Here is a 27,182-nt window from a genome sequence, read left to right on the forward strand (position 1 = left end):
TGCTAGCTTTCTAGATTTTAAATATACTCAACTAAAATTTAAACGCAACATGTAAAGTGTTGGTCCCATTTTTCATGAGCTGAAATAAAATATCCTAGAAATGTTCCATATGCACAAAAAGCTTTCTCTCAAATTTTGTGCACAAATTTGTTTACATCCCTGCTAGTCAGCATTTGTCCTTCGCCAAGATAATTTAGATTTGACATTTTAGTCATTTAGCAGATGCTCTTATCCAGAGCAATTTACAGTTAGTGCATTCATCTTAAGATTGCTAGGTGAGAACCACATATCACAGGCATAGAAAGAAAGTGTTTCCTCAATAAAGTAGCTATCCGTAAAGTCAGAGCTAGAAGGGAGAGTGGGGTGGAGGGGGGTCAAGTTTAAGTGCTGGTTAAAGGGGGGGGGGGGTCGAGGTGAGGAGGAAGATTATTTACGATACTGTTTGAACAGTTAGGGAAGATTTTTGAAGATGTGCAGGGACTCATCTGTCCTAGCATCAGGGGGAAGTTGGTTCCACCATTGGGGTGGGTGGGTGGGTGCTGAGGAGAATTTCTATCTGTAATAACGCTCTTTGTTGAGGAAAAACTCATTCTCATTGACTGGGCGTGGCTCCCCAGTGGGTGGACCTGGCTCTCAAGAGGTTGGGCCCATGCCCACCCATGGCTGCGCCCGTGCCCACTCATGTGATATCCATAGATTAGGGCCTGATAACCTTCTATGAACTGTAACACAGTAAAATATTTTAAATTGTTGCATTTTATATTTTTGTTCAGTGTATATAAAAATTAGCTGGCTACTCCCCAACACTTGAGTTGGTGCTTGAGATATTGTTCATGTTCTGGAATGCCTGCTACAAGAAGTAGGTCATTATGGTTAATTTTCCATAACGCCTGCTACAAGAAGTAGGTCATTATGGTTAATTTTCCATAACGCCTGCTACAAGAAGTAGGTCATTATGGTTAATTTTCCATAACGCCTGCTACAAGAAGTAGGTCATTATGGTTAATTTTCCATAACGCCTGCTACAAGAAGTAGGTCATTATGGTTAATTTTCCATAACGCCTGCTACAAGAAGTAGGTCATTATGGTTAATTTTCTATAATGCCTGCTACAAGAAGTAGGTCATTATTGTTAATTTTCTATAATGCCTGCTACAAGAAGTAGGTCATTATGGTTAATTTTCCATAACGCCTGCTACAAGAAGTAGGTCATTATTGTTAATTTTCTATAATGCCTGCTACAAGAAGTAGGTCATTATGGTTAATTTTCCATAATGCCTGCTACAAGAAGAAGGTCAATATTAGTGATTTGTGCATTTTGCATGGTTCTGGTTAAATGTGTGAATGTTAACAAACTAAAAAATATTTATTTTTATAAAATAATTGCATCATTATTGTGTCTTGTGATTGTGGAAGGCTTATATTTAGCCTAGGTATAATTTCACAAGCCCTGAATTAGATTATTCCTGACTGTTTGAAATGTTGTGTATTTGACCTTTAACTGTAGAACACAGCGTATTTAGAGAACATGTAGATTTTCTCTCTTTCCAAACTCATTAAGCAACTCCAATCCAAGTTAAATCTAGAATCGGCTTCCTATTTCGCAACAAAGCCTCCTTCACTCATGCTGCCAAACTTACCCCCGTAAAACTGACTATCCTACCAATCCTTGACTTCGGTGATGTTATTTACAAAATAGCCTCCAACACTCTACTCAGCAAATTGGATGCAGTCTATCACAGTGCAATCCGTTTCGTCACCAAAGCCCCATATACCACCACTGCGACCTGTATGCTCTCGTTGGCTGGGCCTCGCTACATATTCATTGCCAAACCCACTGGCTCCAGGTCATCTATAAGTCTTTGCTAGGTATAGATTTGTCTTATCTCAGTACACTGGTCACCATAGCAACACCCACCAGAAGCATGAGCGCCAGCAAGTATATTTCACTGGTCATCCCCAAAGCCAACACCTCTTTGGCTGCCTTTCATTCCAGTTCTCTGTTGCCAATGACTGGAACGAATTGCAAAAATTACTATAGTTGGAGGCTTATATCTCCTTCACTAACTTTAAGCATCAGTTGTCAGAGCAGCTTACCGATCACTGCAGCTGTACACAGCCCATCTTTAAATAGCCCATCCATCCAACTACCTACATTTACATTTACATTTAAGTCATTTAGCAGACGCTCTTATCCAGAGCGACTTACAAATTACCTACCCTACCTACCCCATCCCCATATTGTTTTTGTTTTTCTGCTCTTTTGTACACCATTATTTCTACTTGCACATCCTCATCTGCACATATCACTCCAGTGTAAATTGCTCAATTGTAATTACTTTGCAACTATTGGCCTATTTATTGCCTTACCTCCTTACTTCATTTGCACACACTGTATACAGTCAATTGTGTGATTGACTGTATGCTTGTTTATCCCATGTGTAACTCTGTTGTTTTTTGTCGCACTGTTTTGCTTTATCTTGGCCAGGTCGCAGTTCTAAATGAGAACTTGTTCTCAACAGGCCTACCTGGTTAAATAAAGGTGAAAAAATATATATATATATATATACTTTTTTATAAAGATGTGAATCACCCATACTTAAGAAAAAGGATTGATGATTTTTAGGCCATATTGCCGAGCCCTAAGTTATCTTCTAGCTCGCTTGCTTGTTAGATATATTGAACCTTCTGTACTTCCCAAAGAAAGGTTGGCCAATTGTGTGTTAAGTCCTCTAGTATATTCATCCTTTTCTTCACAGCCCTGTTTACTGTGTGAAAGTTGGCTGAAGGAGATAGAATGAGAAACAATGTACTCTTTTTTTTCCCCATGAGGTAATGTCGCCTTTTGCTCTGCTCATTTTTCGCCAACATTTATTTCAGCTCCAAATGGCTCCTGGCTCCGAGATGTTTCTGGAACATAAATTCTAATAGGCGAGAGACAGAGCAAGAGGGAGAGAGAGGGAGAGAAAAAAGTGAGGGGGGCAACCATGCCATGGTGCATGTTGCCAGCTCTGTTTATCATGCAATAGTCCTCTGTTCCATCTTTACATGCAATCGAGCCACTGGTGCATGTTAGCCCTGGTTACCTACACTTGTCTCTGAAAGGCACCATTAGCCTGATTGATCCTCCCGAGTTTGGCAACATGTACAGTACTTGTGCATGGCAGCCATCCTGCAGTGTTTTTGCCTACGTGTTTTTACCCCAAATCATGAATTTGTAGTTAGTGAGTCTCATCTTCGACTGTCTTCCAGGTATAATGAATCTTCTCAGCACAGCATAAAGATGATTGATAGGTGAGGCACTTAGACAAGCCATGGTGCTGGGATAAAGAGGGAGAGGAGAAATCAGACAAGCAGCGATAATGGGAGGATTGTGCCATAATCATTGCATTGACTGTTGATGTGCTGCACGTTGAAGAGGCAGGCGTATCAGAGAGTATGCACTTTGGTCTTAATTTCACCTTTGGGCACCTTTCAGCAAGGATGTATAGACCCAGGCCTACATTTCATTAGATATCAGGTAAGGTTGGTACATGTTTAGCCTACCAGTCGCCAACTGAGTTAATCTAGATAAGGTGTCTATAAGGGGTTAAGGAGGCCGCTCAATTTACTTTTTTTCTCTTCTACGGTGTAACTGCAATAATAAAATTGTTACTCACTCAAGGGTTTTTTGTACTATTTTCTACATTGTAGAATAATAGTGAAGACATCAAAACTATGAAATTATACATGGAATCATGTAGTAAGCAAAAAAGTGTTGAATAAATCAACATTTTCTTTTATATTTGAGATTTTTCAAATAGCCACCCTTTGCCTTGATGACCGCTTTGCACACTCTTGGCATTCTCTCAACCAGCTTCATGAGGTAGTCACTTGGAATGCATTTCAATTAACTTTTGTGCCTTGTTAAAATTGAATTTGTGGAATTTATCAAATCAAATTTAATTTGTCACATACACATGGTTAGCAGATGTTAAATGCGAGTGTAGCGAAATGCTTGTGCTTCTAGTGCAGTAATATCTAACAAGTAATCTAACAATTCCCCAACAACTACCTAATACACACAAATATAAGGGGGGAATGACAATATGTACATGTAAGTATATGGATGAGCGATGGCCCGAGTGGCAATAGATGGAATAAAATACAGTATATACATGTGATATGAGTATGTAAGATATGTAAACATTATTAAAGTGGCATTATTTAGAGTGACATTGTATAAAGTAACTAGTAATCCATTTATTAGTGTCCAGTGATTGGGTCTCAATGTAGGCAGCAGCCTCTCTGAGTTAGGGATCGCTGTTTAGCAGTCTGATGGCCTTGAGATAGAAGCTGTTTTTCAGTCACTCGGTCCCAGCTTTGATGCACCTGTACTGACCCCGCTTTCTGGATGGTTGCGGAGTGAACAGGCAGTGGCTCGGATGGTTGATGTCCTTAATGATCTTTTTGTCCGTCCTGTGACATAGGGTACTGTGGATGTCATGGAGGGCAGGCAGTTTTCCCCCGGTGATGCGTTGTGCAGACCGCACCACCCTCTGGAGAGACTTGCGGTTAAGGGTGGTGCAGTTGCCAAAGCAGGCTGTGACACAGGATCCTCCCGATTGTGCATCTGTAAAAGTTTATCAGGGTTTTAGGTGACAAGCCAAATTTCTTCAGCCTCCTGAGGTTGAAGAGGCGCTGTTGCGCCTTCTTCACCACACTGTGTGCTGGTGGACCATTTCAGTTTGTCTGTGATGTGTACGCCGAGGAACTTAACTTTCCACCTCCACTGCTGTCCCTTCGATGTGCATAGGGGGGTGCTCCCTCTGCTGTTTCCTAAAGTCCACAATCATCTCTTTTGTTTAGCTGACTTTGAATGAGAGCTTGTTTTCCTGACACCACACACCGAGTGCCCTCACCTCCTCCCTGTAGGCTGTCTTGTTGTTGTTGGTAATCAAGCCTACAACTGTTGTCATCTGCAAACTTGATGCATGAGTTGTAGGCGTGCATGGTCACGCAATCGTGGGTGAACAGTGAGTACAGGAGGGGGCTGAGCATGCACCCTTGTGTTGAGGATCAGCGAAGTGGAGATGTTGTTCCATACCTTCACCACCTGGGGGTGGCCGTCAGATTAATTTGTAAGTCGCTCTGGATAAGAGCGTCTGCTAAATGACTTAAATGTAAATGTAGAATGCAGGACCCAATTGCACAGGGTGGCGTTGGGACCTAGCACCCCCAGCTTGATGATGAGCTTGGAGGGTACAATGGTGTTGAATGCTGAGCCTTGTCAATAAACAGCATTCTTACATAGGTATTATTTTTGTCCAGATGGGATAGGGCAGTGTGATGGCGATTGCGTCGTCTGTGGACCTGTTGGGGCGGTTTGCAAACTGAAGTGCGTCTAGGGTGGCCGGTAAGGTGGAGGTGATTATGATCCTTGACTAGTCTTTCAAAGCGCTTAATGATGACAGAAGTAGTCATTTACTTCAGTTATCTTTGCCGCCTTGGGTACAGGAACAATGGTAGCCATTTTGAAGCATGTGGGGACAGCAGACTGGGATAGGGAGTGATTGAATATGTCCATAAACACACCAGCCAGTTGGTCTGCGCATGCTTTGAGGAGGTGGCAATGGATGCCGTCTGGGCCAGCAGCCCTGCAAAGGTTAACACGTTTAAATGTTTTACTCACATCACCCACGGAGAAGGAGGACGGGGGCACAGCCCTTGTTAGCGGGCTGCGACGGTGGCACTGTATTATCCTTAAAGCGGGCAAAGAAGGTGTTTAGTTTGTCTGGAAGTGTGACGTCCGTGACGTGGCTGGTTTTCTTTTTGTCATCCGTGATTTCGTGTAGACCCTGCCACATACTTCTCGTGTCTGAGCCGTTGAATTGCGACTCCACCTTATCCGTGTACTGCCATTTCGCTTGTTTGATTGCCTTGTGGAGGGAATAACTACACTGTTTGTATTCAGCCATATTTCCAGACCTCTTTCCATGGTTAAATGCGGTGGATCATGCTTTCAGTTTTGCACAAATGCCACCATCCATCGACGGTTTCTAGTTGGGATAGGTTTTAATTGTCACAGTGGGTACAACATCTCCAGTGTTGAATGGTTCTCGCCACTGGTACATCCTGTTTGAGTTCTGCCTATAAGACGGTAGGAGCAAGATGGCGTCGTGGTCGAATTTGCCAAATGGAGGGCGGGGGAGGGCCGTGTATGCATCGTGGAAGTTAGAGTAGCAGTGGTCGAGGGTGTTGCCCAAGAGCCATATGCTGGTAGAATTTAGGTAGCCTTGTTTTTAAATTTTCTTTGTTAAAATCCCCAGCTACAATAAATGCAGCCTCCGGATGAATGGTTTCCAGTTTGCATATATTCCAGTGAAGTTCCTTGATGGCTGTCTTGGTGTCTGCTTGAGGGGGAATGTACACAGCTGTGACTATAACTGACAATAATTCTCCTGGTAGGTAAAATGGACAGTATTGGATTGTAAGGAATTCTAGGTCGGATGAGCAGAAGGGCTTGAGTTCCTGTATGTTATGATTACACCATCAGTCGATAATCATGAAGAATACACCCGCACTCGTCCTCTTCCCAGAGAGGTGTTGATCTCTGTCGGTGCGATGCATGGAGAAGCTCAGTGGCTGAACCAATTCCGACAGCATATCCCAAGTGAGCCATGTTTCCATGAAACAGAAAATGTTACAATCTCTGATGTCTCTCTGGAAGGCAACCCTTGCTCAAATATCATCTACCTTGTTGTCAAGAGACTGAACATTGTCTATTCATATACTTGGGAGCGGTGGGTGACGTGCACGTCTATGGAGCCTGATCAGCTGACCTGTTCCTCTGCCCCTTCTGCGGTGCCGTTGTTTTGGGTTGACTACTGGAATTAGATCCATTGTCCTGGCTGGTGGAACAGAGGATCCACTTCTGGAAAGTCGTATTCCTGGTCCTAATGTTGGTAAGTTGACGTTGCTCTTATATCCAACAGTTCTTCCCAGCTGTATGTAATAGGACTTAAGACTTCCTGGGGTAATAATGTAAGAAATAATACATGAAAAACAAAGTACTGCATAGTTTCCTATAAACTCGAAACGAGGTGAACATCTCTGTCGACGCCATCATACAGCTTTCCTTCTTAATGCGTTTGAGGCAATCGGTTGTGTTACAAAGTAGGGGTGGTATACAGAAGATAGCCCTATGGCAAGAACAGCTCAAATAAGCAAAGAGAAACAACAGTCCATCATTACTTTAAGACATGAATGTCAGTTAATAAGAAAAGAACTTTGAACATTTCTTCAAGTGCACACAAAAACGATCAAGCGCTAGGACGAAACTGGCTCTCGTGTGGACCGCCACAGGAATAGAAGACCCAGTGTTACTTCTGCTGCAGAGGATAAGTTCATCAGAGTTACCAGCCTCAGAAATTGCAGCCCAAATAAATGCTTCACAGAGTTCAAGTAACAGACACATCTCAACATCAACTGTTCAGAGGAGACTGCGTGAATCAGGCCTTCATGGTCGAATTGCTGCAAGGAAACCATTACTAAATGAAACCATAAGAAGAAGTGACTTGCTTGGGCCAAGAAACGTGAGCAATGGACATTAGACCGGTGGAAAATTAGTCCTTTGGTCTGGAGTCCAAATGTGAGATTTTTTGGTTCCAACCACTTTGTGAGATGCCGTGTTACGGTGTGGGGGTGCTTTACTGGTGACACTGTCTGATTTATTTAGAATTCAATGCACACTTAACCAGCATGGCTACCACAGAATTCTTCATCCTATTTGGTTTGGGTTTAGTGGGACTATCAATTGTTTTTTAACAGGACAATGACCCAACACACCTCCAGGCTGTGTAAGGGCTATTTTACCTAGAAGAAGAGTGATGGGAGTGCTGCATCAGATGACCTGGCCTCTACAATCCCCCGACCTCAACCAATTTGAGACGGTTTGGGATGAGTTGGACCGCGGAGTGAAGAAAAAGCAGCCAACAAGTGCTCAGCATATGTGGGACATCCTTCAAGACTGTTGGAAAAGCATTCCAGGTGAAGCTGGTTGAGAGAATTCCAGGCTTGTGCAAAGCTGTCATCAAGACAATGGGTGGCTACTTTAAAGAATCTCAAATTTCAAATATATTTTGATTTAACACTTTTTTGGTTACTTCATGATTCTGTATGTGTTATTTCATAGTTTTGATGTCTTCAATATTATTCTACAATGTAGAAAATAGTAAAAATACAGAAAACCCCTTGAATAAGTGTCCAAACTTTTGACTGGTACTGCATGTCTTTTTCAAGTTGTGTGTGTGCTTGTTTTTGAAATGGTCAAATGAATTGATAAACTAATCATGATACTTGGTCAATTGAGCGGGCTCTATGATAACCTATTCTGAGAGGTTTATTTAAACTCATTTATTTGAAAGTAGTGTAAAATTTCTTCTATTTGAGATTTGATTTAATATAGTTTATCAAACATTTAATCGGCCATAACACATCTGATAGCATGATTCATTATGTGCCATCGACAGCAGAACTCTGATTTGGTTAGTTAACTCTGGCAATTATTTAGCTGGGCCCACTCCAAATTAGAACACTGATATGCTTCTGGTCTCCATAGCAACTTCCTGTACTTTTTTCCCAAAGTCTTGTTTGTAATTTTTCATGTATTATTTTTTGTTTGCTGTCAAGTCGTACGAAAATGAGTTAATTACAGCTGCGGACGGGTGGTATACTGCGCGAGATGACAGGAGGTCTCTGATGATGCCTGATGGATTAGCATGGCTGTTTATTTTAGCACCCAAAGTGTTTATTTTATTTTAATTCCTAAGGCATTGATGCTTGCTGTAATTATTTAATGACTGTGCTGTACCACGCTGTGTCAGTAAACACATTTCCCATCCGTTTTTTAAATCTTTTGAGCATTTGGGTAAACAATCATAGTAGCTACCTGGACTACAAATACCCCCCCCCCTTTTTTTCTTCTTCCTGATTGGCATTGACTGCTAATGATGTGTGAGGGTTGGGAAGTCCATGACACAGGAGCAGAGAGCATGCTATGGCTATTGCTAATGAGATTCTTAATTGCCAATTCCCTTCAACCCTTTGAGTTCCAAATCAGGAATCTATGAATCCATCTTTGACAAATGTCCATTGGAGGCCTAATGCTAATAGTTAGCGCTTGATAAAAAGGAAACAATGAGTTTGTTATACAGTATGAGTCAAAAGTTTGGACACACCGACTCATTCAAGGGTTTTTCTTTATTTTTACTATATTCTACATTTTAGAATATTAGTGAAGACATCACAACTATGAAATAACACATTTGGAATGATGCAGTAACCAAAAAAGTGTTAAACAAATCAAAATATATTTCATGTTTGAGATTCTTTAAAGTAGCCACCCTTTGCCTTGAAGACAGCTTTGCACACTCTTGGTATTCTCTCAACCAGCTTCACAAGGAATGCTATTCCAACAGTCGTGAAAGAGTTCCCACGTATGCTGAGCACTTGTTGGCTGCTTTTCCCTCACTCTGTGGTCCAACTCTTCCCACACCATCTCAATTTAGGACTCAAGAGTGGCGCAGCAGTCAAAGGCACTGCATCTCAGTGCGAGAGGCGTCACTACAGACATCCAGGGATCGAACCAGGGTATCACAACTGGCCGTGATCGAGGGCGACCCAAAGGGTGGCGCACAATTGTCACTGTAAAATAAGAATATGATCTTAACTGACTTGCCTAGTTAAATAATAAAAAAAAAAAAAAAATTGGGTTGAAGTTGGGAGATGGGAGATTGCAAAGCAGATGGGATGGGGTATCGCTGCAGAATGCTGTTGTAGCAATGCTGGTTAGGCTTGCCTCGAATTCTAAATGAATCACTGACATTGTCACTATCAAAGCGTCCCCACACCATCACACCACCTCCTCCATGCTTCAGTGTGGGAACCACACATGCAGAGATCATCCATTCACCTACTCTGCGTCTCACAAAGACTCATCAGACTAAAGGACAGATTTCCACCAGTCTAATGTTCATTGCTCGTGCTTCTTGGCCCAAGCAAGTCTCTCTTTATAATTGGTGTCCTTTAGTAGTGGTTTCTTTGCAGCAATTAGACCAAGAAGGCCTGAATTTCTCTTCTGAACAGTTGAGGATGTGAACTTGAACTCTGAAGCATTTATTTGGGCTACAATCTGAGGTGCAGTTAACTCTAATGATCTTATCCTCTGCAGCTGAGTTAACTTTGGGTCTTCCTTTCCTGTGGCGGTCCTCATGAGAGCCAGTTTCATCATAGCGCTTGACTGCGTTTTCCGGATTGACTGATCTTCATGTCTTAATTGTAATGCATTCAAGTTGGCTACCTCACGAAGCTGGTTGAGAGAATGCCAAGCGTGTGCAAAGCTGTCAAGGCAAAGGGTGGCTACTTTGAAGAATCACAAATATAAAATATTTTTGATTTGTTTAACACTTTTTTGGTTAATACATGATTCCATGTGTTATTTCATAGTTTTGATTTCTTCACTATTATTCTACAATGTAGATAATAATACAAAGATAGAAAATCCCTGGAATGAGTAGATATCCAAGTCTTTTGACCATTTACTGTATATGTCTTCGAGGTGTTTTCTGGTCTTATCGGTGGCTCGGTTTTGTGTTCAGCAAGCCAGCTGTTTCATCACCAGCTCATTCACTTCAGCTTTACAGTGGGATTGTCACTTTAATCTAATAAACATAGAGTTAAGTAATCGTCTGGGCTTCTGTCAAGCCTTTGAGGGGCTGATGCCAGGCTTTGATAGGCTTCGTCATTGAGGGAATGTGCTAAATGGCCCGCTGAACCATGTTTTTTTTCGATGAGGGACACATTTTTCTGGAGCGAGTCTTGTATACCTTTCATGGTGTTAATTTATTTGGGGCTAATTTAGCATTCTCGGCTAGTGCGACTGGGTGCGGAAAAGGTCTGCAGCCTTTGTTCAAATCCACCCGACACAGGAGTTGTTTACCTTGAATTTCTAAGCAGTTAAGCTTGTTTTCCCTTTTTCTTGTTCTGTCCCATACTTTTCTTTGTGTTGAAGGGAGAGTGAGGAGACAAGGAAACGAAAGGTTGAGTGGAGTTTGACTTATAAGCTGACTGCAAGTCCGCCTTCTGGGAGGCTGGGTGGCAGCTCAAAACTTTGCCAAACTTCTCTCTCTCGCTGTATCTCTCTCTCTCTGGTTTTCTCTCTCTGGTTCGCACTCTGGTTCTTTCTCTGTCCATCTCTCTTTATCTCTCTCTGTTCTCTCCTAACATCATTTTTTTGCCGTCTCTCAACCCTTGCTTAGCTGAGAATGTAGATATCTTCAGTTGAGTTATGACCTGTAAAGAGATCCATGATTCCACCAAGCAGTTGGGCAATGAATGCTTGTCTTTTTAATATAGCATCAAAAAGAAAGTTGTGTGGTGGTTTTTCTCAGATATTGCAATGAAGGCTGCCTCATTACCGACATAAGAGGGACTCCCACACGAGCATCAGGTGTCTTCCAAGTTGAAAAACTAGCTCTCTTAGTATTTGTCAAGTAGGGTTCTTCAATTGAAGAAGCTCCCATTTTTATGGGGGCAGGTAGTCTAGGTCTTAGAGCGTTAGGCCAGTAACCGTAAGGTCGCTGGTTCGATTGCCCGAGCAGACAAGGTGAAAAATCTGTCCATGTGCCTTTCAGCAAGGCACTTAACCCACATTTACTTGAGGGGCACTGTACTACTCTGGCTGACCCTGTGAAACAACACCTTTCACTGCACCTATCTCTGGTGTATGTTACACTAAAAATGATTTATTTTATTATATTCTCTGATTGGCCTGCCTGCAATCTCATACTGTATACCCACTCTACCTGTCCTATTCTCCTCACATAAATTTTAAGAGTTGGACAGATGAAAGAAGGTTACTCAGTAGGCCTAGTACTTGGGTGAGTTGTTTTCATATCAGTGCAGAAGAAGGAAAGTAAACAAAGAGAGGAAGCCACTTTAGATTGGGGAGCACGTCTTCTCTACCCTCGTTTGCCTTCTCATAAACCCCAGTTTTTTTCTGGACAGCCACTATATCCGCTGTGGCCTCTTCTCACTATGCGATAATGGAAAGTCTTCGGACAGTTTATGAAGTGAGAAATAAGGAGAGGGGGAGTGCGAAGGGAAAAAAACGAGAGAGCTATCCATCAACGGCACAATCGGAGGCTGGGATCCTTCGTTCAGATAAGGACTGTTTAGAAAGATGGACGGCCATTGTCAGCGCACAGCATCATCCAAAAAGGCTTAAATGAAATCTAAAGATTCTCAGCGGTGGCTTGAATTACCTCTGTAATAACTGCAATAAGGCCCAGGCTAAACCTAGTTCAAGGATGATTATAGTGGCAGGTCCCAGCGTTATTATTACAGATTGTAAACATTAGCCTGCCCTAACCTTTTCAGCTCAGGGCCTGCCGGGAGAGGGAGAGTTGTGGTGGGGGGTTGAGGAGAATACCATAGGTCAGGGATCACCAACCAAATTTAGCCGTGGGCCGATTTTTTTTTTCTTGAGCGGATGGTCGGGGGGCATAATTACAAATAATTAGTAGACAGCAAATTGACCTCATGAAGCACTAACCTTGCTTACATTTGTATACGATCACGTGTCTCTCTATTATGCATGGAATACTTGGGAATAGATTTCTTAAATTAAAATCACTTGTCCAACAATGAAAATAAACAAATAAATTAAAAAATCTCAGAAAACTTGGCTGGCCAAATAAAACCACCAGCCGCCAGTTGGGGAACCCTGCCATAGATAGTAGAGGAGGGATGTGGCTGTGTTCTTGAGGTTCAGTTCTCAGGGCTTCATGTCCATTGGCAATTGGGCTCCTGAATGGCACAGCGGTCTAAGGCACTGCATCTCAGTGCAAGAGGCGTCACTACAGTCCCTGTCACTACAGTCCCTGGTTTGAATCCAGCCTGTATCACATCCGGCCGTGATTGGGAGTCCCATAAGGCGGCATGCAATTGGCCCAGCGTCGTCTGGGTTTGGCTGGGGTAGGCCATCATTGTAATTAAGAATTTGTTCTTAACTGACTTGGTGTCCATGTCCTTTCCAAATACTTCCCATGGTTATTTTCACCAGTCAGAAATGGGGTTAATAGCAGTCTTTTCTACCATATTTGAATTGCAATGACACATTGTTGCCACGTAAGTTAGGCTATGCTGCTTAGGCGTACACCCCCTTACCAAGTTAGAGACATTGCTCCTGGTGGTTTTCTATGGGGCATAACGTATCTTCATAAAGGTATTCCAAGTTGCGTTGAGATCTGCTCTTTGCATGAATAATCTTTACTGTAATTGGCTTCCTCAGGTTAAAACAATGTTTCTAAGGAATACCACAGTCTGATGTAATATTACAGGTCAATATTACCGACAGGGAATCAATGGCTGAAGTTGTCCAGATAGCTGCATCAATCTAATCACGTCATTAGTGATACGGTCGTATGGAAACTCAAGCTTGGATTGGATGCGAATAAAGCTGCCATACAACACATACATTTGTTGTGGTTAAGATAATAACGACAAGAAAAAGTTAGTCTCTTTCTGATTTGCAGTTCTCTCTCTAATATAAAGACATGGAAATCTAGCCTGCGATGGAATAAAAGGGCTTTTATTCTGACCTCTCATATTGACAGTCTTTTTATGTCTCCGGCAGAACTCATTTCACCCTTAGTTTCCTGCTGAGAATAAATGAAGCTTCTGGAGGACCCTCGCTGTGTCTCTGGAACTAGCCTGAGTATTCTGTTCTTAAGTGCAGAAATTGGCAACAGTTCCCCCTCGCTAAGTACACCACACATTCAGTGAGACTTCCTTCTGCCAGCCGAGTCAATTTGGTCAATAGATGCTTTTAATTCCTTTTCCAGCATGCTTTGACAGGAGGGCCCAATGAGGCGGACCTGGCGAATTGTGAAGCCTGAAGGGACTCTCAGTGCTGATGTCATCGTCCATGTTAACCGTGTGTGGCCCAAATGACCCATGTTGACGCCACTGGTCTTACCTCTGGTTTCAACACTTCAAACTGATTTGAGCTTTGAGTGAGCTCAGCCTCTTAGATCATATAGCCTACAGTACTATAATGTTTTCAAAAGCCTAGTCCTGCCAATGACCTTGGGCATAGCTGTCATATCTCCTGTCACATCGTGTCACAGTCCAGGTCATCTATTTTAGGCTTTGCGTAGTTGGTAGGACACTTCATAATTTCAAGTCAGGTAAGCCTACATCAAGAGGTTTCTTAATGTTGTTCTATCCCTTCATCATTAGGTCCTTACTTGCTCCAAACAAACTGATCAGCTGGACAGGAATCATAAAGGGCAGGTTGTTTTGCTGGATGGATTATAGCTAGCCAGGAACTTTGCTCAAATACCAACCCACTGGACGAATGCCCTGAGCATAACAGCACAGCCAATTTGGACTGTTCTGGGGCGAAAATGAGGAATGTTGGTAGGCCTATATTCCTCCTCACTACAGCCGACAGTACCTGTCAGCCCACGCCCGTCAAGAGCTGCCTGGCGATGTCGAGCCGGGTTTTATTTCAAAATGAGAATCGATGGTTGTTCTGACGGCCGCAATTAGTGTCGTCTCCGTGTCAAGGTCTGAGCCTGTCCCTCCAACAGAACAGCCTAATTACTCATTAGCAGCACATTTTTACCTTTTATAATCTCACGTCATAAAGGCTCTACCTTTTCATCTCGTTCAGGGGGAGGGCTGTCTGTCGGTGATTGTTAGCGTCAGCTGCCCCGCTCCGAAGCTCTATTACCTTTATGCCAATGATGAATTTATGAAATAACGCAGCCCAAGTGCACCGTCTCTCAATATCATGGGGTCAAAAGCCTCCCCCCAGCCCATTTCTTTGTCTCCTTATTTAATTTCCTGGCCGGCTAGGGCCTTGATTAATGCTTTGCAATGCCAGAGTTGGTCATCTGCTTTCTTTTTTTCTATTTTTCTCAAGATTCGTAGTGTGCCACCTGCTCCTCTGTTTTTCGAAGGGGAATGTTTTGATTGTAATGATGGTTTTTATTGCATGCTTTTCATTTTCATTCTGGTTTATGATGTGAAGTTTAATATATGAGTTTGAGTGATGGTTATAACCTTGGAGCTCTCATAACGTGCGGAATTGACACCCCCAGCACCTGTTGAATATAGGCTGAATGATGGTTATAGCCTCGAAGCTCTCATAACGTGGGGGATTGATACCCCAGCGCCTGTTGAATATACCCTGAGTGATGGTTATAGCCTCGGAGCTTTCATAACGTGGGGCATTGACACGGGACATTGTTCAGTTCTGGATGAATAAATGCCAGCAGGAGCCTATTGTTTAGTAAACTATACTCAAAATTCTCCCATCACGGTATCCAAAACCCCATGGCTCATAGGTAATGACAAGGCTGCTTTTTCATTTCTTTTACCAGTTACACAATTTTTAAAGAAGAAGACCTACTGTTGCTTGGCATTTTGTTGAAATTGAATAGTGGAGAGATGTTTTTTTTTACCCCCCCCCCGGGGTACGCTCAAAGCTGTCGGGGGTAGGCCAAATAAAAATGTGATTCACATTTAAAACATAATACAAAAATTACAGTTCTTCACATTTTCAAACAGTACATTTATATTTTCCATCTGAGCTTGGAAAATTTGGGTGAGTTTTTTTCTCTCACCTGACAAGCCTCGTTTCTCTTCCCAAAATAAAATTAAACCATCTAGTGTTCAGCGAAATAACAACACAATGTCAAATACAGGAAACCTTCACGCAGACATTTGGAAACGAAACATGACAATTTGAAAAATAAGCCACAGGAGTTTTTTGAGCGAGAATAAAGACAACTTTCAAGTAGTAAGACAAGTAAACTCAGCAAAAAAAAGAAACGTCCCTTTTTCAGGACCCTGTCTTTCAAAGATAATTCATTAAAATCCAAATAACTTCACATATCTAAATTGTAAAGGGTTTAAACACTGTTTCCCATGCTTGTAGAATGAACCATAAACAATTAATGAACATGCACCAGTGGAACGGTCGTTAAGACACTAACAGCTTACAGACGATAGGCAATTAAGGTCAGTTATGAAAACCTGGGACACTAAAGAGGCCTTTCTACTGACTCTGGAAAAACACCAAAAGGAAGATGCCCAGGGTCCCTGCTCATCTGTGTGAATGTGCCTTAGGCATGCTGCAAGGAGGCATGAGGACTGCAGATGTGGCCAGGGCAATACCTGCGGGACAGGTACAGGATGGCAACAACAACTGCCCAAGTTACACCAGGAACGCACAATCCCTCCATCAGTGCTCAGACTGTCCGCAATAGGCTGAGAGAGGCTGGACTGAGGGCTTGTAGGCCTGTTGTATGGCAGGTCCTCTTCAGACACCACTGACAACAACGTTGCCTATGGGCACAAACCCACCGTTGCTGGACCAAACAGGACTGGCAAAAAGTGCTCTTCACTGACGAGTTGCGGTTTTGTCTCACCAGTGGTGATGGTTGGATTCGTGTTTATCGTCAAAGGAATGAGCGTTACTCCGAGGCCTGTACTCTGGAGTGGGATCAATTTGTTTGTAGGTGGAGGGTCCGTCATGGTCTAGGGAGGTGTGTTATAGTATCATTGGACTGAGCTTGTCATTGCAGGCAATCTCAACGCTGTGTATTACAAGGAAGACATCCTCCTCCCTCATGTGGTACCCTTCCTGCAGGCTCATCCTGACATGACCCACCAGCATGACAATGCCACCAGCGATACTGCACATTATGTGATTTCCTGCAGGACAGGAATATCAGTGTTCTGCCATGGCCAGTGAAGAGCTGTACTGTACTGATGGCACAAAAGCCATGACAGGGAGACATAGTGGAGTGGTAACGCATGTGTAAAGCAGTTGCTCCCGATGCCACTTGGGTACACTGCAGCATCCACCGAGAGGCTCTTGCTGCCAAGGGTATGCCTGACAGCTTCAAAGACGTTGACCCTGGTGCTAGAGGGGGTACACAGTTGGAGGTTGAATGTTTGAAGGGGTAAAGGACTATAAAAAGTTGGGAACCACTGCTAAACGAATGGTATCCTTTCAGTTAAGCGTACTAGTGCTTCACTGGTCTACTGGATGTTGATGCTGTTGCTATGCAACCTCTTGCTAGCTTGTTAGCATAACAGATTACTAGCTAGACATTTAGATTTCGTGTGTAGTCTTAAATTCAATCTGGAGTGCCAGAGTGCCCCCTGGGCGTTCATATATTGAGTGTTGTCAGATTGTCCGTTTGTAAATTCAGTGCATTTAGCTCCTCGGAGTGTTCCGAGCGCACACCGGATGCTCTGGTCGAAGAGTAGGCTTGATTTGAGAGTTCTGACCTTACAACGGCAGTCAGGCATCCAAGCTAACTGGCTAACGTTGGCTAGCTTGCTAGCTACTTCCAGACACACATAAGAGAACACCTCACTTTGACCATTTTACTTACCCTAGCAGCGATGGTTAGGCAGTTTTCATGTTATCCAGAGCGTTGGTGACAAACTGTGCTGCTGTCAACAATTTAATTATGCTTTTTGCAGAAGTTTACGTACACCGGTTATATTCCATGGTTGTTGAGCGTTCGTAAATTCGTCACTTTTTCTGCGCTCTTGTACACTCAGACGAGAGTGCTCTGAAATCAGAGTAGATAGCCAGAGCGAATTTACGAAAGCACCTAAATGTCCATTGACAACACCACTTAGCTAAGCTAAGTATGACTGTAATAAGATAAACATTGGTTAGTAGCCAACTAACGTTAGGTAGCTTAGCTAACATACCGGTACATACTGCTGTAATAATATGCTAGGTGGTTTGTAAGGAACAAATTGTCAGCCAACATAACATGTAAGCTAATTTATTCGAAAAGTCATTGCTCAACGTTGCTGTCATAATTATTTAAAGCTATGAATTGTTGGACTTTGGCTGCATATTTTCTGCCATTTTCTTCAAATCTGAAAATGATATAAAGCCACACCATTTTTTGAAGAATTGCATTATGGGCCCTAAAAGCACGGAAATAGTGTCCACTGCTTGTATATTTTGTATTTTGGCTAATGTAGTACGACATCCGGAACTTTTTTTGTACTAACTATATCCATACTATGACCAATAAGCATACTATATACTTAATTTACATCACAAATAGTATGATAAGTGCGGTTAGTATGAGTATTCAAACACAGCTCATGTCTTTTTGTTTCTACCCCAATGGTGGAGAGGAGAGTGAGATGCTTCCTTGCCTGGGAAGGTATCCGTATAATTTTTTGGAAGCGAAGCATTATAAATATAAAATTACTTGAGTTGTTAGCAGGATAAGAGGCTGACATTCAGCACATGGGGTGGATTAATACACTCCATGTTTCTCCTGACAGCTCTCTTTCTTCCTGCCTTGTGGGGAAATAGGCCAAATCCTTAGATGTCATTAATTTCTCTCTCCGGGGTCAGACGCTGAATATCTTGACTTCAGAGGGGTGGTCACAAATGGCAAAATGAAGGTCTCCCTCACTTTCCTTCTATAAAACACCCAAACCGGAGGAGAGAGCCAGCCAGGGAACTTTTAATAGATCCAATAAACAGAAACACGTTGGTTACAAGCGACCCAAGCCCTTGAGCTGGCCCTTCCATCGGCTTTAAAGCCCATGTCAAGGATAAAGACATCCCTTAATGGGATGGTTATTAAGCTGCCATGAGCTAAAGGCCATACAGCTAAGCTAAGTGGACCACCAGGGCACCCCTGTGCTGGTGCGGCAACTAATCCCAGAGAGAGGCACGCTACTGTGGCCACGGCACCAGGCTTCGTCTGCCTCTCCTGGCTGTCACAGCTCTGCTGATTTCTAATTAAATGACCCGAAGCCGCATTGTAATATTCAATGCAAATGTGGGTGGGGGGGGGGGTCTGTGAGCCACCTTCTGGCGGTAAACCTAGATATCCCACAACGCACACACCACCAGATTCGTTCTTCTTGACCTCCTTCCATACAGTCACCCACCAAAGAGCTTACAGGTGTGTTCAGGGCTAAGAGAAGCAATTTAGATTTGAATTGTTTCAAGACTCATTCAAGTGATGGGAGGGAGACTGAAAAAAAGACGGAGTCCCTTATGTGAAGTAGTAGCTGTCATTTGGATTAGGTGAAATAATCCCTTTCCTCCTCAATGGCTCCCACCTCTGTCCTCCCTCCTCCCCTCAGGCTCTCTTCTTCCTCACCCCTGCCAAGCCCACTGGGATCATAGCTCCAGTGTAAAAACTCAGGCCAGGTGCTGATGGAACTTTCCCTTTTTCTCTCTCTCTCATTCCCTCTCTACTTCCATCTCAACTATGGCAGTAAACTAACGCAGCCCAACCACAGAATAGGGGGAAGATTAGCACGCCCCCACCCTCTTTCGCTTCTTCCTTTTTTTTGTTGCTTACTGCCGTCGGGCTGCTCCACACGTAGCGGCCCCACCGAGAGATGGAGAGATGGAGAGAGGGAGAGGGAACACTGAGGGCAAAACCCCATGGGTGCTGAGGATTTAGTGGAGGACTGAGGAGAAGCAGCCAGTCAGTGAGGCTTGATCAGGAACAATCTGAGAAGAGGACAGAATGGCAGCTGTTGGTTTGATATGGCAAACGGTATGCGCCTGACACACACACATGCTACAAACTGAGGTATAAACATACCTGTGTGCCCCCACAAAAGAAAGGAAACTATCTGAATGAGCAAATGAATAATGGAGCTCGGCAATGATTAGGGTTGCTGCATCCGCTCTCGTTGAGCTGTTTTTGAGACGACCTTAGCAGAATAATAGATATTGCACATGCCATAGATGGAGCATGGATCAGATGACACTGCATGCATGTTGATGTTATCGGGTTAGTGTCCACCATCCGCCTGCCCACCATATATGATTGGCTTTGAGAGAAACATATTGACTCACTTTCTGAAGGAGGTGAAGTGAGGTTTTACCAATATTCTCTGCTTATGTCTCCGTGGAGCTAATTCTAATGTAAATGTCAAATGGACCACGGTCAGGTGGAGAGAAGCCTGTCAAGGCCCTGAAGTTATTTACCGTGAGTTACAGTGCCTCTCGAAATCATTCATACCCCTGGACGTATTCCACATTTTGCTGTGTTACAGCCTGAATTCAAGATTGAATTATATTTTGTATCACCTATCTACACACAATACCCCATAATGGACAGTGAAAACATTTTTAAATGTTTTATTTGCTAATTTATTGACAATGAAATACAGAAATATCTAATTTACATAAGTATTCACACCCCAGTCAATACTTTGTGGAAACACCTGTGGCAGCGTCTTTCTGGGTAGGTTTCTAAAGCTTTCCACACTTGGATTGTGCAATATTAGCCCATTTATTATTTAAAAATTCTTAAAGCTCTGCCAAATTCGTTGTTGATCATTGCTAGACAAACATTTTCAGGTCTTGCTATACATTTTAAAGTAGATTTAAGTCAAAACTGTGACCTGGTCACTCAGGAACTTTCACTGTCTTCTGGGTAAGCAACTCCTGTGTAGATTTGGCCTTGTGTTTTAGGTTATTATCCTGCTGAAAGGTGAATTGATCTCTGTGTCTGGTGGAAAACAGACTGATCCAGGATGTCCTCTCTGACTTTTCCTCTGCTTAGCTCCATTATGTTTCTTTTTCGTCCTGAAAAACTCCAGTCTTTAACGATTACAGGCATACTCGTATAGGGCTGTGGCGTTCACCAAATTTTGTCAGTCGTTGATTGTCAAGCAAATAACTGTCGCTCTCACAGTAATTGACCGTTAATTAACACATTTAGCACCTCCTGGCTTCCACACATCAGTGGCCTACAAGCCGACACACTATATAGCCTACACCTTCATAATAAATCCATAATTTATTTTAGACGGGTTTAAAGAAACATGATATGAAGAAAATGTAGTCTATTTCAGAAGAACAGAATAGCATACTCTGAGTTGTCCTTATGTTAGGTCCTGATCTGGCTATGCCATATGGCTGTGGGCTACACTAGTTCATTTAGCAGACAAGATTTGCTTAGAATTCCGTGGCATTTTTTTATAGTATGAAGAATACAATTGAACAAAGCTGAGTAAAATACACTGCTCAAAAAAATAAAGGGAACACTAAAATAACACATCCTAGATCTGAATGAATGAAATATTCTTAGTAAGTACTTTTTTCTTTACATAGTTGAATTTCCTGACAACAAAATCACACAAAAATTATCAATGGAAATCAAATGTATAAACCCATGGAGGTCTGGATTTGGAGTCACAATCAAAATTAAAGTGGAAAACCACACTACAAGCTGATCCAAATTTGATGTAATGTCCTTAAAACAAGTCTAAATGAGCCTCAATAGTGTGTGTGGCCTCCACGTGCCTGTATGACCTCCCTACAATGCCTGTGCATGCTCCTGATGAGGTGGTGGATGGTCTCCTGAGGGATCTCCTCCCAGACCTGAACTAAAGCATCCGCCAACTCCTGGACTGTCTGTGGTGCAACGTGGCATTGGTGGATGGAGTGAGACATGATGTCCCAGATGTGCTCAATTGGATTCAGGTCTGGGGAACGGGCGGGCCAGTCCACAGCATCAATGCCTTCCTCTTGCAGGAACTGCTGACACAATCCAGCCACATGAGGTCTAGCATGGTCTTGCATTAGGAGGAACCCATGGCCAACCGCACCAGCATATGGTCTCACAAGGGGTCTGAGGATCTCATCTCGGTACCTAATGGCAGTCAGGCTACCTCTGGCGAGCACATGGAGGGCTGTGCGGCTCCCCCAAAGAAATGCCACCCTACACCATGACTGACCCACCGCCAAACTGATCATGCTGGAGGATGTTGCAGGCAGCAGAACGTTCTCCACGGCGTCTCCAGACTCTGTCACATCTGTCACATGTGCTCAGTGTGAACCTGCTTTCATCTATGAAGAGCACGGGGCGCCAGTGGCGAATTAGCCAATCTTGGTGTTCTCTAGCAAATTCCAAACGTCCTGCACGGTGTTGAGCTGTAAGCACAACTCCACCTGTGGATGTCGGGCCCTCATACCACCCTCATGGAGTCTGTTTCTGACCGTTTGAGCAGACACATGCACATTTGGCCTGCTGGAGGTCATTTTTCAGGGCTCTGGCAGTGCTCCTCCTTGCACAAAGGCGGAGGTAGCGGTCCTGCTGCTGGGTTGTTGCCCTCCTACGTCCTCCTCCACGTCTCCTGGTGTACTGGCCTGTCTCCTGGTAGCGCCTCCATGCTTTAGACACTACGCTGACAGACACAACAAACCTTCTTGCCACAGCTCGCATTGATGTTCCATCCTGGATGAGCTGGACTACCTGAGCCACTTGTGTGGGTTGTAGACTCAGTCTCATGCTACCACTAGAGTGAAAGCACCGCCAGCATTCAAAAGTGACCAAAACATCAGTCAGGAAGCATAGGAACTGAGAAGTGGTCTGAGGTCACCACCTGCACAACCAATCCTTTATTGGGGGTGTCTTGCTAATTGCCTGTAATTTCCACCTGTTGTCTATTCCATTTGCACAACAGCATGTGAAATTTATTGTCAATCAGTGTTGCTTCCTAAGTGGACAGTTTGATTTCACAGAAGTGTGAGTGACTTGGAGTTACATTGTGTTGTTTAAGTGTTCCCTTTATTTTTTTGAGCAGTGTATAAATTATATTTTCTCCAAACAATTTGAAGGAGTGTGCACATGCAGCTATTCTGTGTTGAGCTGTTAACAAAGAAATAGATACACTTATATGCTTAATTTAGAGTTATTAATGTATCTTGTTCAACAAACGTTGGGCTATATATGTTTTGATTTTTAATATATTGTAAGGCTGTGTGATGTGACTGTAACGATCATTTGAAAAAGTCACTTGAAAGGCATGAGCTATACTTTGTTTTTTGCACAGGCTTTACACACTTCATCAGTCTTTCATTCAATGTTTGAAAAGCACTTGATAATGACTCAGAATTTCCCGGCGGCATCCATTTTGTGAGGCCATAATGCACCTTAAAATCTCCCTGACTGCTACCTGCTCTGATGTACCTCTTCCTCACACGGCTCTCTATCACGTGATCTAGTTTTTCTCATAGGCTACAAGTGAAGACGGACACATCGAGGACGCAACTGCGCACGTCCTTATCCAATTCCGAGGTGATTATTGAAGATATCGGAAGAACTGTCCACATTTACTTTCAGTCAGTTAGAAAGATGAGTAGGCCTAACGGACAGCTAAATCACAAGCCTATGTCAGTCTACTATCCCCGTAGTACAAAGGTTGACCTATTCTGTGTGAGAAATAAATATTCCAAACTTAGCCTGGGAGAGTTGTGGGATGCGATAGATGGCAAATTAATACATCCAAATGAATACACAACAGATCAGAACGCTTAGCTCTAAATGTTGATAAACTATTAGGTTATTTTTTCACATGATAAGCGCAGCAATGCGCACACGGCAGTAGGCTAAAAGCGTGAATGTTCCATTATCAAAAGTGACCACATATCCGATTAGGCATGTAACACTTTTATTATGAGGGTGCATTTTTATGTTGAAAATGATCTAATCAAACTTTAAACTCATGCACTGCTTATTTCTTAATTTTAATAAGTTATTTGGCCACTAGTTCTGATACAAACCTTATCAAAACATAAAGGTCTAGGGACTAGGCTACATGAGGTGTGTGACTATGATTAGAAAAAGTCACACAAAAAAGGCAATGCTTTTGTGTAATAATATATCATTCTTAAGTGATAGGCTAATATTGTGACCCATCAGACCATTCTTGATTTAATCGTGTCTTTACATATACCTAATAATATATGTGTGAAATTAGTTTTGTTTTAGAATGGCCATTATCATGCACCTGTATCAAAACAGGGACAGGGGAAAAGTACAGAGATGACAAACAGCTCTTTGGTCTTGGCCATAGTGGAGTTTGGAGTGTGACTGTTTGAGGTTGTGGACAGGTGTCTTTTATACTAATAACAAGTTCAAACAGGTGCCATTTAATACAGGTAACGAGTGGAGGACAGAGGAGCCTCTTAAAGAAGACGTTACAGGTCTGTGAGAGCTAGAAATCTTGCTTGTTTGTAGGTGACCAAATACTTATTTTCCACCATAATTTGCAAATAAATTCATTAAAAATCCTACAATGTGATTTTCTGGATTTTTTCCCCCTCATTTTGTCTGTCATAGTTGAAGTGTACCTATGATGAAAATTAATAGCCTCATCTTTTTAAGTGGGGAACTTGCACAATTGGTGGCTGACTAAATACTTTTTTGCCCCACTATATATAGGGCAGCAGCTTCTAAGGTGCAGGGTTGAGTAGCCGGGTGGTAGCCGGTTAGTGATGGCTATTTAACAGTCTTATGGCCTTGATATAGAAGCTGTTTTTCAGTCTCTCGGACCCAGCTTTGATGCACCTGTACTGACCTCGCCCTCTGGATCATAGCGGGGTGAACAGGCCATGGCCAGGTTAGTTGTTGTCCTTGATGATCTTTTTGGCCTTTCTGTGTGTACCCCCGGGATGCGTAGGGCAGACCGTAATACCCTCTGGAGAGCCTTGCGGTTGCGGGCGATGCAGTTGCCATACCAGGCAGTGATATAGCCCGACAGGATGCTCCCAGTTGTGCATCTGTAAAGGTTTTGAGGCTCTTAGGGGCCAAGCCACATTTCTTCAGCCTCCACCCCACTGTCTGTGTGGGTGGACCAATTCAGATGTTCAGTAATGTGTACGCTGTAGAACTTGAAACTTTCCACCTTCTACATTGTGGTCCAGTCGATGTGAATAGGGGCGTGCTCCCTCTGCTGTTTCCTAAAGTCCACGAGCAGCTCCTTCGTTTTGCTGATGTTGAGGGATAGGTTATTTTCTGGCACCACTCCGCCAGGGCCCTCACCTCCTCCTCGTCATTTTTGGTAAACAGGCTTACTACTTTTTCATCTGCAAACTTGATGATTGAGTTGGAGGCGTGCATGGCCATGCAGTCATGGGTGAATAGGAAGTACAGGAGAGGGCTGAGCACGCACCCTTGTGGGGCCCCTGTGTTGGGGTTCAGTGAAGTGGTGTTGTTTCTTACCTTCACCACCTGGGGGTGGCTAATCAGGAAGTCCAGAACCTAGTTGCACAGGGTGGGGTTCAGACCCAGGGCCTGAGCTTAATGATGAGCTTGGAGGGTACTCTGGTGTTGAAGGCTACACTATAGTCAATGAATAGCATTCTGACGTAGGTATTCCTCCTCCAGATGGGGTAGGGCAGTGTGCAGTACGATTGCGATTGCATCGTCTGTGGATCTATTGGGGTAGTAAGCAAGTTGGAGTGGGTCTAGGGTGTCAGGTAAGGTAGAGGTGATATGATCCTTGACTAGTCTCTCAAAGCACTTCATGATGACAGAGGTGAGTGCTATGGGGCGATGGTAATTTAGCTCAGTTACCTTTGCTTTCTGGGTACAGGAACAATGCTGGACATCTTGAAGCAAGTGTGGATAGCAAACTGGGATGGCAGCCTTGCGAGGGTTAACATGATTAAATGTCTTACTCACGTCAGCCACGGAGAACGAGAACCCACAGTTCTTGGGAGTAGGTCGTGTTAGTGGCACTGTGTTATCCTGTTTATCTTGTCTGGGAGCAAGACGTCGATGTCCGCGATGTTGAATTGAGACTCCACTTTGTCTCTGTACTCACATTTTGCCTGTTTGATTGCCTTATGGAGTGAATTATTCAACCATATTCCCAGTCACCTTATCATGGTTAAAAGCGGTGGATCACGCTTTCAGGTTTGCACGAATGCTGCCGTCTATCCACGGTTTCTGGTTTAGGTAGGTTTTAATAGTATTTACAAATACCCCTGTATACTGCCCAACCCTAGCCTCATGGTTAAATCCCTAAGCTGTTTCCTACCTCTCCAGCAACTGAGTTAGGAGGATACCTTTATCTTTGTAGTGACTGTGTGTATTGATACGACATCCAAAGTGTAGTTAATAACTTCACAAGGCTTTTTACCCATCTACATCTAACAATTAGACACCCCTGGTGTTTGTGGTTGAATCTTTGCCTGAAATTCACTGCTCGACTGAGGGTCCTAACAGATAATTAAATGTGTGGGGTACAGAGAGGAGGTAGTCATTAAAAAATCTGGTTAAACACTATTATTGCACCCAGTGAGTCCATGCACTCATTATGTGACTTGTTAAGCACATTTTTGCTTCTGAACTTATTTAGGCTTGTCATCGGTTTGAATACCTATTGACTCAAGACATTGCAGCTTTTCATTTTTTATTAATTTGTGAAAATGTCCAACATAATTCCTCTTTTACATACGAGATATTGTGTCTGGGCTAGGGCTGGGCCATATTGCCTAAAAATCATCTCGATAAAAAAATAAAACGTATGGGTGATTCACTACTATTATTATTACTTTTCTCTAAACTAGCTTGGTTGTACAATTAAAGGTCAGTACACTGCATTTTGAACAGTCAGGAATTATCAAATGAATTCAAGGCTTGTAAAACTAATATAAATATAAGCCTTCAACTATAAGATCCACTATAATCTAATTATCAAAATAGTATAACCTGCTTTTTTGCTCTAATTAATGATCTGGCTTTCAAGTCTATGAAAATCCCCTTTTGTTACACATGTAACCAGAACCATGCACATTCACTAATATTCTAGAAAATTAACAGTTCATAAAAACCTCTCTCAAGCACAAGTCCACTGCTATTGAGTAACCAATTACCATTTATTTTTTAAGTCTAGCCAACATGGCTCTATTTGTTTGACAATAAGGTAGAACAGTTGAACTTTTCTGAATACACTCACCTGTTCTCTGTTCTACATTTTTGGAGTTGAGACATAATAAGGGTATCGTTACCAAGGTTAATTTCTCCTCTATTAAAGTAAAGCGAGTTGAAACTGCTTGTCAGGGTGGAAGAAGTTATCTTTCATCTCTTTGTTGTTGTGAGTGGCAGGGGGAGGGTTAAGGTGTCTGTCTGAGTTGCAACACAACACACAGCACAGAAGGAGTGAAGGAGACGAGACCAAAAAGACAAACACTCATAAAAATAGAAGAGACGAAAAACTAACCTAGGTTCTTGCGATACAGGCATTTAGAACATCGCTTCAACGTAAATTTGACTTAATCAAATTAGTTCGATATCGCTCAGCTCTAGTGTACAGTGGTTCTTC

General features: G+C 42.9%; 1 protein-coding gene and 1 pseudogene across 1 annotated transcript in view; both read left to right on the plus strand.

The window, feature by feature from the left end:
- Window positions 1–27,182, plus strand: part of LOC135550802 (cell adhesion molecule 1-like) — a 485,176-nt gene that overhangs the window by 141,045 nt on the left and 316,949 nt on the right. The gene's annotated exons all lie outside the window — the stretch shown is intronic.
- Window positions 11,503–11,560, plus strand: LOC135551165 (U7 small nuclear RNA; annotated as a pseudogene).

This window comes from Oncorhynchus masou, chromosome 12, assembly GCF_036934945.1.
Source record: "Oncorhynchus masou masou isolate Uvic2021 chromosome 12, UVic_Omas_1.1, whole genome shotgun sequence".
NCBI lineage: Eukaryota > Metazoa > Chordata > Actinopteri > Salmoniformes > Salmonidae > Oncorhynchus > Oncorhynchus masou.